Below are 10,767 nucleotides of genomic sequence, written 5' to 3'. Positions count from 1 at the left end.
GATTCTACTTTTGCTTCATTATAATCCATTCTCATAGTAGCTAAATGATCTTGTAAAAAGATCTTGTCACTCCTCTGTTTTAAAATCCTCCAATGTTGTGACTAAGAAGTCTGCACACCACAGCTAAAAGATCCCACATTCTACAACAAAGATCCTGCATGCCACAACTAAGACCCAGCAAGCCAAATAAATAAATACTAAAAATAAATAAATAAATAAAATCCTCCAATGGATCATAGACTTAAATGTAAAAGCAAAATAGACAAAAGATTTGAATGGGCAGTTCACCAAAGATGTTCAATGGATGGCAAAGAAATGCTTGACATCATTAGATATTAGGGAAATGCCAACTAAAACTACAATGAGATCTTGTCACTCCTCTGCTTAAAACCCTGTAGTAAGCATTGAACTTAAATGTAAAACAACAACAAAAACAAAATGGTAAATGGTTTAAATGGACACTCACCAAAGATGGTTAATAAATGGCAAATAAGCCCATGAAAAATGCTCAGTATCATTAGCCATTAGGAAAACGACAACCAAAACCAGAGTGAGATCTTGTCATTTCACTGCTCAAAACCAGTCCCAGCTTCCATCATTTCTCACTTGTACTATAGTCTTCCAGCTGATCTCTCTGCTTCCACTTTTGCTTCCATTATACCTTGTTTTACTTCGCTTCATTTTATTGCACTTCACGGATACTGCATTTTTTACAAATTGAAGGTTTGTGGTGGCCCTGCATCAAGTAAGTCTATCGGTGCCATTTTCCAACAGCATTTGCTCACTTCATGACTCTGTGTCTCATTTTGGAAATTCTTACAATATTTCAACCTTTCTAATTATTCTTGTATTTGTTGTGGTGATCTGTTATCAGTGATCTTTGATGTTACTATTGTAATTATTTTGGAGAACCATAAACCGCACCCACATAAGACTTCAAACTTAACTGATAAATGTTGTGCGTGTTCTGACTGCTCCAGGGACCAGCCATTCCCCCATCTCTCTCCCTCTCCTTGGGCCTCCTTATTTCCTGAGACACAACAATATTGAAATTAGGCCAATTAATAACCCTACAATGACGTCCAAGAGTTCAAGTGATAGGAATTCTTACTTTAAATCAAAAGCTAGAAATGATTAAGCTTAGTGAGGAAGGCATGTCAAAAGCTGAGATAGGCTCAAATCTAGGCCTCTAGCCAAGTTGTGAATACAAAGGAAAAGTTCCTGAAGGAAATTAAAAGTGCTACTCCAGTGAACACAGGAATGATAAGAAAGCCAAATAGCCTTATTGCTGATATGGAAAGAGTTTTAGTGGTTGGGATAAAAGATCAAGCCAAACACAACATTCCTTTAAGGCGAAGCCTAATCCACACCAAGGTCCTAACTCTCTTCAATTCTCTGAAGGCTGACAGAGGTGAAGAAGCTACAGAAGAAAAATTTGAAGCTAGCAGAGGTTGGTTCATGAGCTTTAAGGAAAGAAGCCATCTCTATAACCTAAAAGTGCGAGGTGAAGCAGCAAGTGCTGATAGAGAAGCTGCAGCAAATTATCAAGAAGATCTAGCTAAGATAATTAATGAAGGTGGTTCCACTAAACAACAGATTTTCAATGTAGACATAACAGCCTTCTATTGGAAGAAGATGTCATCTTGGGCTTTTGTAGCTAGAGAGGAGAAGGCAATGCCTGGCTTCAAAAGCTTTGAAGGACAGGCTGACTCTCTTGTTAGGGTCTAGTGCAGCTGGTGACTAAAAGTTGAAGCCAATCCCCATTTACCATTCCGAAAATCCTAGGGTCCTTAAGAATTATGCTAAATCTACTCTGCCTGTGCTCTAGAAATGGAACAACAAAGCCTGGGTGTCAGAACATCTATTTACAACATGGTTTACTGGATATTTTAAGCCCACTGTTGAGAACTACAGCTCAAAAAAAAAAAAAAAATTACTGCCCATTGACAATGTACTTGGCCACCCAAGAGCTTTGATGGATTTGTGGACTTGTACAATGAGATTACTGTTGTTTTCATGCCTGCTAACACAACATCCATTCTGCAGCTCATAGATCAAGAAGTAATTTTGAATGTCAAGTCTTGTTATTTAAGAAATACATTTCATAAGGCTACAGCCACCACAGAAAGTGATTTCTCTGATGGATCTGGGCAAGGTAAACTGAAAACCATCTGGAAAGGATTCACCATTCTAGATACCATTAAGAACATTCATGATTCGTAGGAAGAGGTAAAAATAGCAATATTAACAGGAGTTTGGAAGAAGTTGAATCCAACCCTCATGGATGACTCTGAGGGACTTTGAGGACTTCAGTGGAGGAAGTAACTGCAGACGTGGTGGAAATAGCAAAAGAACTAGAATTAGAGGTGGAGACTGAAGATGTAACTGAATTGCTGCAATCTCATGATAAAACTTTAGTGGGTGAGTAGTTGCTTCTTATGGATGAGCAAAGAAAGTGGTTTCTTAAGATGGAATCTACTCCTAGGGAAGAAGGTATGACGATTGTTGAAATGACAACAAAGTACTGAGAATACTACATTCACCTAGTTGCTAAAGCAGTGGCAGGGTTTGAGAGGATTGAATCCAATTTTGAAAGAAGTTTTACTGTGGGTAAAATGCTATCTAACAACATTGCATTTCACAGAGAAATTATTTGTGAAAGAATCAGTCTATGTGGCAAACTTTATTGTTGTTTAATTGTAAGAAATTGCTACAGCCACCTCAACCTTCAGCAAAACATATAGATACCTTACACAACTCAATATCAAAAAGCAAACAATCCTATTAAAAAGTGGGCAATAGATCTGAATGGAGATTTTTCCACAGAAGACATGCAGATATCTAACAGGTACATGAAAAGATGCAAATCAGGAAATCATCATCAGGAAAATGCAAATCAAAACAGCAATGAGATATCACCTTATACCTGTTAAAATGGTGAGTATAAAAAAAGATACAAAAGAAGAAGTGTTGGCAAGGATGTGGAGAAAAGGAAACACTTGTGCACTGTTGGTGGGGGTGTAAACTGTTGCAGTCACTGTGGAAAACAGTATAGATGTTTCTCAAAAAATGAAAAATGAAAATGCAAGGGCATTATGCTAAGTGAAATAAGTTAGAAAGAAAAAGACAAATACTGTATGATCTCGTATATGTGGAATCTTAAAAAAAAACAAAAAACAAAAAACCCCAAGCTCATAGATGCAGAGAACAGTTGACAAGAGGTGGGGGATGAAGGAGGTGGGAGAAATGGGTGAACTGTTTTTGTTTTGTTTTAGTTTAAATAAATTGAAAGAAAAAAGCCAAAAAAAGAAAAAACAGCTAACCGAATTTAGGACTCCAAGGAGATTTGCAAATTGTTAGTTCCTTTCTCATAGCTAGCCAATAAATCAATTAAATTTTTTAAAAAAGGACTTTGAATCATACTTTGCACCACATACAAAACTAACTCAAAATGGAGCATAGACCTAAATTTAAAATCTAAAATTGTGAAACTTCTGAAAGAAGTTGGGAGAACATCTTTGTTATCTTGGGTTAGGTAAATATTTCTTAGATTGGGGATAGAAAGTATGAATCATAAAAGAAAAAGGTTCACAATTTAGACTTCATTAAAATTAAAAACGTCTTTTCAAAAGACTTCACATAAATACTTGTATTTAAATGTTTATAGCAGTTTAAACTGGAAACAGTACAAATGTTCTTTCATTGGTAGATAAATAAATTGTGGCATGCTCAAGCAATGGAATACTACTCAGCATCAGAAAGGGATAAACCACAGGTCCATGCAACAACATGAATTAATCTCAATACTAAGTGAAAGGAGCCAGACACCAAAAAATTACACAGTGAATGTAGGGTAGGCTTCAGGGGTGTTTGACCTGTGTAGTCACATGGGCTCCATGCTCAGAAAGGCCCTGTGCTTGGTTTAATGCTCTGTTTTTGCTGCCTTGAAATTCTTAATAATTTTTTTAATGTAATTGTCTTCATTGCATGATTCCTTTGATATGAGATTCTAGGGAAGTTAAAATTCTGGTGACAGCAGATCAGTGGTTGTTAGGAGAGAGGGGATTGACTGCAAAGAGACAGAAGAAACATTTTGGAGTGATGAAAAGGTTTTATATCACATTGGGTTGATGAAAAATTTAATTCAGGTTTTTCAGTAATATGTTATGGGAAAACCTGAACGAAATTTTGGCTAACCCAGTAGATTGTGGTATTGATTATACAACTGTATATATTTATGAAAAGTAAATATAGTTGTAGATTTAAAATTGGGAAATTCTATTGTAAGTAAATTATACCTCAGAAAAGCTGGTACACATACACATACACATTTTGTATAAAATAATCTCCAATGGCTTCCCTTCACATTTGGAATAGAACTCCAAACCCCTCTCACTTCTGTCGGGAGATCTAGGCCTTCCTAACTTCTGTGACCTCGCCTCTCTTCCCCACTACACTCAGTCACTGGCCTTCTTGCTGTTTCTTACATGGTCTGAGCTTCTTTATGCCTTAAGCCTTTGCACTAGCTTTCCATTTGTCTGTGATTCCTTACCCTCGTTTTGCATAGCTGGCTTTTGCTATTCTCAGTTTAAGACCTCTTCACTGAGGCCTTCTCTAACCATCCAATGGAAAGTAGACTCAGACACTCAATCACATCACCCTGCTGAATTCTTTATGTAGCTCCTATCAAGCCCTGACATTCTCAGTCTCCCTTTATCATTTATTTTCTCCTCCACCAGGCTGAAATCTCCTGAGACTGAGGACTTAATCTGTCATAGTCACCACTGTATCCTTGGTGCCAAGGACAGCACCTGACACGTAGTATGTGCTCAGTAAACATTTGCTGAATGAAAGAGTTGATAAAACATTATTTGAAAAGAGCTTCTTGTTATATTTTTAGGCAAAAAAGAGCAGCTAAAAAAAGCTGTGTAATGATGAGCCCATTATTTACAAAACATATACATACATAAGAAAAAAAGGTTAGAATATACTTCAAGTCTTGGTCCAACTGCTCATCAAACCAAAATCTTCTCTGGAAGAGGTAGCCTTTGTGGTGGACACTTTCTACTAGGCATCATGGTGATCTCTAAAACTGTCCCATGAATTACACCTGCGGTTGGATTCTGCGGACCGATAGTTTTGCTCATGTGTTACATGTGTTTCTCTCTAGCTCTCAGTCTCTTTTGCCTGGAAACCCACACTCTGCAACTTCCTTTACCTCTGAATTCTGTCATACCATTATCTATGACCTCCACAAAGTCCTTCCATACAAAACCTCCCTCCTCCCAGCTTCCTGTCCCACATGGGTCTTGAATCCTCATCAAAGGTTACCTCCCAGAGGTTATTTTCAGACTTTGCCTGGGAGTGGAAGGGATCCCCTAAATTGATGTCATTTCAAAACAGAATTTATGGCCGGGATCCGAGTTTTATATTCCCTATTCAAGTCCAAAACAAAACTTTCTCCACACTTATGTAGTTGCCAACTTGTAGAGATTTCATCAGACTCTCTACCTCCTTAGTGCTCTTTATTTATTTATTTTTTTGCGGTACACGGGCCTCTCACTGCCGTGGCCTCTCCCGTTGCGGAGCACAGGCTCCGGACGCGCAGGCTCAGCGGCCATGGCCCACGGGCCCAACTGCTCCGCTGCATGTGGGATCCTCCCGGGCCGGGGCACGAACCCGCGTCCCCTGCATCGGCAGGCGGACTCTCAACCACTGTGCCACCAGGGAAACCCCTTAGTGCTCTTTTTGTGTCACCATTACTGAGCACTAGTTTAATGAGCGTTCTAGATCATTATCTGTTCTTACTTTTTCTGATTTCCAACCTAGGCAAACTCCCTGGAGCCTAGCCTACAGGAAGCATCACCACTCATCTGGTCCAGAGAGGGCAATTAACAGAAGATACACTGGAGACTGTTGAAACAAGGCTAGAATTAGCCTTTCCCTTATCCCAGATCTGGGCTAAAACACTCCCAATTTCATGATGTCTCTATACCGCTACCCGAAGCAGCTGGTCAGTACCTGGGGGATTTATAGACAGTTGAAGAGGACTGATAGATGCCAGGATGATAATTATAGTGATGAGTAATATAATGGTAAAAGAATAGCTAATATTTTCAAGCATGTACTGTTTTAACAGGCATTGTTCTAAACATTCTCTATGGGTTTTCCTTTAATTCTCTCAGAAACACTGTTATGTGGGTATTATAGTAGTACAAAGCATAGACCTATTTTTACTGCGCAATAAGGGAGACACTGTTTATCTCTCTTTCCAACATACATATATTGCCTTCCTATAAAACAGTGACAAAGACAGTAAATGACCAGAGACTGGGCTTTTCATCTTTGTGGAATTCACTAATGCTATGATATTCCCACAGTCATTACACGGTTCCATGGTTATCTGCCCCATCTTCTACCACTTCCTTGCTTCACCTGGCGAGCTGAAATGCTGCCCTCTACCCCACACTCTGTTATCTGAGACAGGGAACTAATTACAAAAGCATTAGATTACTTTTGAGACCAATTCAGTTCAAATACTTAGTATATCTGTAAGAGTGCTTTGGGGTTGCAAGAGGTCATGTATATATGCATTCACCTCAAGAATAGCCTGGAACTTATCATAACTTCCCATTGGGTGAACCAGGAAAATACTTATTCCACCCTACCTTGGAGAGAATTGTGTCTGTTTCGACTCTGGACCTTTAAACTTGGCTGTCAGCCCCCCGCTCCACACCCCGGCCAGTTTACACAAGCAAAACAAAAGAACAACATTTGACCCAGACCGATCCTTGTGATACATGGATCAGTTATTGCTAGTCTCCCTGGTTTTTGTATTCTTGGCTTCTTACACTGGTTTTAGAATCTGTTTCTGGATCAGTTAATTTATACATCACTCTGTCTCCTTGAAGTTTAGTTTTCTGTTCTTTGATTTTGGCATTGCCCGTGTTCTTGTGGACAATCCATTCCCGTAGCCTGGGGAGGAGGGCTGGAATTCATACAACTGGAAAGTTAGCTCTGCAAGGATTGAGTTCACCTTGGGGTTTAGGTTTAAGATGGAGTCTTGAATGCTTTGACTCCTTCAAGGGTCTGCTCCTACACTAGGTCTCTCGTAAAAAGAATTCTGTGTAAAATGTTCAGCGTTTTAAAATGTGTATTCCTGAACTGCTTGCAGCTTACACTCTCTTTGATTATGTTTGGTGATAATTTACAACTGTTTTCTATTTTGTTTCATAGGCATATACCTCTTGTGACTTCATCCAAGTTATTGACGAAAAATGTTGAACAGAAATAGGACCAGATACAAAATCCTCTGGCATGACACTAAAGAAAGACTTTCCATTAGATGGGCAGATCTACTGTTAATAACTATAGCTATCTTACAACTTACACTTATCTGTTTTGTCTATGAGAATATCATGTTACTTTCTCCAGTGATTTCTGGAAAATAAAATCCATTGGGTCTGTAGCAGTCTCATCTCCTTCAGTGGTTTTTCAGGCTGTATTCCTTGGAGCCCTGAAATTTTGGGGAAGTGTTTGGAGTTTATTTTGGGGAGTGGAGGAAGGAGAGTATGGTTTTTCCTTTCCTGCTTCAGTTAGAGCAGCCCTACTTTTATCTGTTTTAGAAACTGAAGTGCTGGGTAAGATCTCATTTGCAAAGAGGATTCTTTGGCTTTAAAATGTTCAAAATCCTTTTTTTTCCCCCAAGGTAATGACTATTGCTAAAAGTAGAGCTAAAACACCCCTTTTGCTATCAATTCCTTCTCCATCTGAATTGGCTTATCAGTCAGAACAGTCCAGTTATGTGTGTATAGTCTGTTGTCTAGATATGTTTCTAGGCTTTTATAGCCTAGCTTGTGAAACTAATTACAGTTACAATATAGTTCCAAAGGAAAATTCATTCTGAATTTCAAGAGATAGTATAGTAGCTAAGAGTGTAGGTTCTGGGGTCAGATCACGTGGTTTAGAATTCCAGCTTGTCTCACATCCTGTGTGGCTTTGGAAGAGTTTCTTAACTTCTCTGTGCTTCACTGTTCCATCTGTTAAAAGGGGTAAAAGTGTCCCAGCTACATTATAAGGTTTTGAGAGCATTAAATGAAATTATCATGTACTGTGTCTAGCAAAATGCCTGGCACATTGTAAGTGCATGATAAATTGTCCTTAGATTATCATTGGCAATATCAATTGACATCAGTTGTAAATGTCAATAAATTATCATTGCAGTAACTCATCCAAAAGCTGCCCATGACTGCACACCACTGTTTATGCCTGAAAAATTATCTAGAGTACCTTAGTTTTATGAGGGCTTGACATAAAGTGGGTCCTCAATAAAAGCTGACTGAAAATGTAGTTGGAGCTTTCCTGCCTTTCCATTTATGGGGTATATGAATCTATTGTCGGGTCATATATGTTAAATCAACTTGCACTTGAATTATTTTTATTTGATTCCTTTAATCTTAAAAGAAGGCATATCAAAATATTTCAATACTAGAAAGTTTGAATTTTACCTTAAAATTAAATATATCCTGGAAATTGTGGGACATGAAAACAATCAGTATTTTTGAAAATGATAGTCTCAAAATAACATACCTGAATATAAATATTTAAAATTATTTTAAGATTTTAATAGTAGTGTAGTCATAATATATAGATTTTAATATTGCTATAGCATTTCTAATTCATAGGAATAAAAAACAGACTCATGATCTTGACAGATATATTAGCTAGGCTTATTCAGAAGGCTTACATACACTCCTGCCTTCCAAAGGCAGGAAATGCTGTGCTTGAATACCCTATTCCTTAAAATGATTCTTTTTTTGTTATATTTTCTTTAAAAAAATCCAAAGTGTTTGTGTTTTATCTGGTTTATTTAGGTACCCAAGATGAAAGATGAAGTTACATGAATTATTTAAGAATTAATTTGACTGGCAGAGAATATGTGTCACTGAAGCTCTGTGTATGAGAAATACTCTAGCAGATGTTTCTGGGAGGAGATTACCTTCTGTTTATATCAAACTTATAAATATGCCTCAAATGATTAAAAACTAACCTTGCCAATTAAATCCCATGTATTTCTAGCTTGTTTGTCATGAAAATAAGCTGGGAAGTGAGGAGATGGTTTTATGGAAGAAACTTTCCCATTGAAAATGATGCTTTTGGTTTATGATTCATTTGGATGAATGAATTCTTGGCTTCCTGGTCAGGCACTCCTTCTAGGTCTTTTCTTGTAATGCTCTGATAGCATCTCTGGGTCTTTGATGATATTTTTGCCTTCCCAATTCATTTGGCAAAAAGCCATTTGAAAACCTTACCCACTTCAGGCAATATGCACACTTGGAAAGCAACCTAAGTAAACACAATGGAATATTTTGCATTGGGGTAGTTCAACTAGATTTTTCTAGAAATGCGGTATCTCCTTGCTAAACCTGTTTAACAGTTTATTTTAAAAATCCATTTATTCTTTGGTTTTCTTCTCAGGCCAAGAAGAAAACAGTCTTACTTCTCTTTGTTGATGAAATAGATTCTGTCATAGGTTTTTATTCTAATCCTTAGCCTGTCAAGATGTTTAAAAAAGTATCTTGAGCTATTTGAACATTTATTTGTGGTAATCAGTATGTAAAATAAAATATTTTGTTCACAGAAATGACACATCCGAAAGAATATTATTTATTGTGTCCAAATTTGAGACACAAATTTCCATGTGTGATTCCATGACTGAGGATCTCTATAATTTATCACTCACTCATTTAACCATGAAACACATTTGCTTGAATTGTGGCTTTCAGCTTTTCTTCTGTTTCTTTCTCTTTCAGTCTTACTATTTTCTGCTGTACATTTCTCTTTGTTTTTTTTGGGGGGGGGTTGTGATTTTAATTTTACAACAGCTTTATTGAGATATATTCTCATACCATAACATTTGCCCTTATAAAGTGTACAATTCAGTGGTTTTTAATAGAGTTGTGCAATCATCACCACTATCTAATTTTAGAATATTTTCGCAATCCCATAAAAACACTCCATACCCATTAGCAGAAAATCTCTATTTCCCCCTCCACTAGTCTCTGGCAACCACTAAACTATTTTCTGCTTCTGTGGATTTGACTATTCTGGACATTTCATATAAATGGAATCATATGATATGTGACCTTTTTTGACTGGCTTCTTTCACTTAGCATAATCCGTGTTGTAGCTTGCATCAGTACTTCATTCTTTTTTTAATTGCAGAATAATAGTCTGTTATTTGGATATATCACATTTGATTTATCCATCAGCTGATGGACATTTGGGTCCATCAACTTTTTTTTTTAGCTATTATGAATAAGGCTGATACAAATATTTGTGTACATGTTTTTATGTGGACATATGCTTTACATTCTCTTGGGTATAAATCTAGAAGTCATTTCATAACCTTTGTTAAACTTTAATTAATTAAATTAATTCTTAAATAAAATGTTTTTACATTTAATTCACATTTTCAGTTTTTTTATGAATCGCTTATTTATTCACATAGTGGTGCTTGCCTTTTGTTGATTTCTAATAACTCTTTATATATTCCACATATAATTGTCAAATTGTTGATTTTTAATAATTATTTTTAATTTAAACTTTACCAAAGCTACACATAGCTTAAAAATCTACAAGTGTTATTATGAAATAATTACCAGCACCCATCTCCATTCTTTCTTCCCAGTGATAATCACTTTTAATTCTTTTAGCTCTTTCAGTATTTCCCTCAATATTTCTAAGCCACATGCCTATACTGTCATT

General features: G+C 36.9%; 1 pseudogene; it reads left to right on the top strand.

The window, feature by feature from the left end:
• The first annotated feature begins 1,075 nt into the window (after positions 1 to 1,075).
• Positions 1,076 to 2,744, top strand: LOC137231155 (tigger transposable element-derived protein 1-like; annotated as a pseudogene).
• The last annotated feature ends 8,023 nt before the right edge of the window (positions 2,745 to 10,767 follow it).

Source organism: Pseudorca crassidens, chromosome 9 (assembly GCF_039906515.1).
Source record: "Pseudorca crassidens isolate mPseCra1 chromosome 9, mPseCra1.hap1, whole genome shotgun sequence".
In the NCBI taxonomy this organism is placed as follows: Eukaryota; Metazoa; Chordata; class Mammalia; order Artiodactyla; family Delphinidae; genus Pseudorca; species Pseudorca crassidens.
The sequence above is the reverse complement of the archived record's forward strand: the minus strand, read 5'-3'. Positions and strand labels throughout refer to the sequence as shown.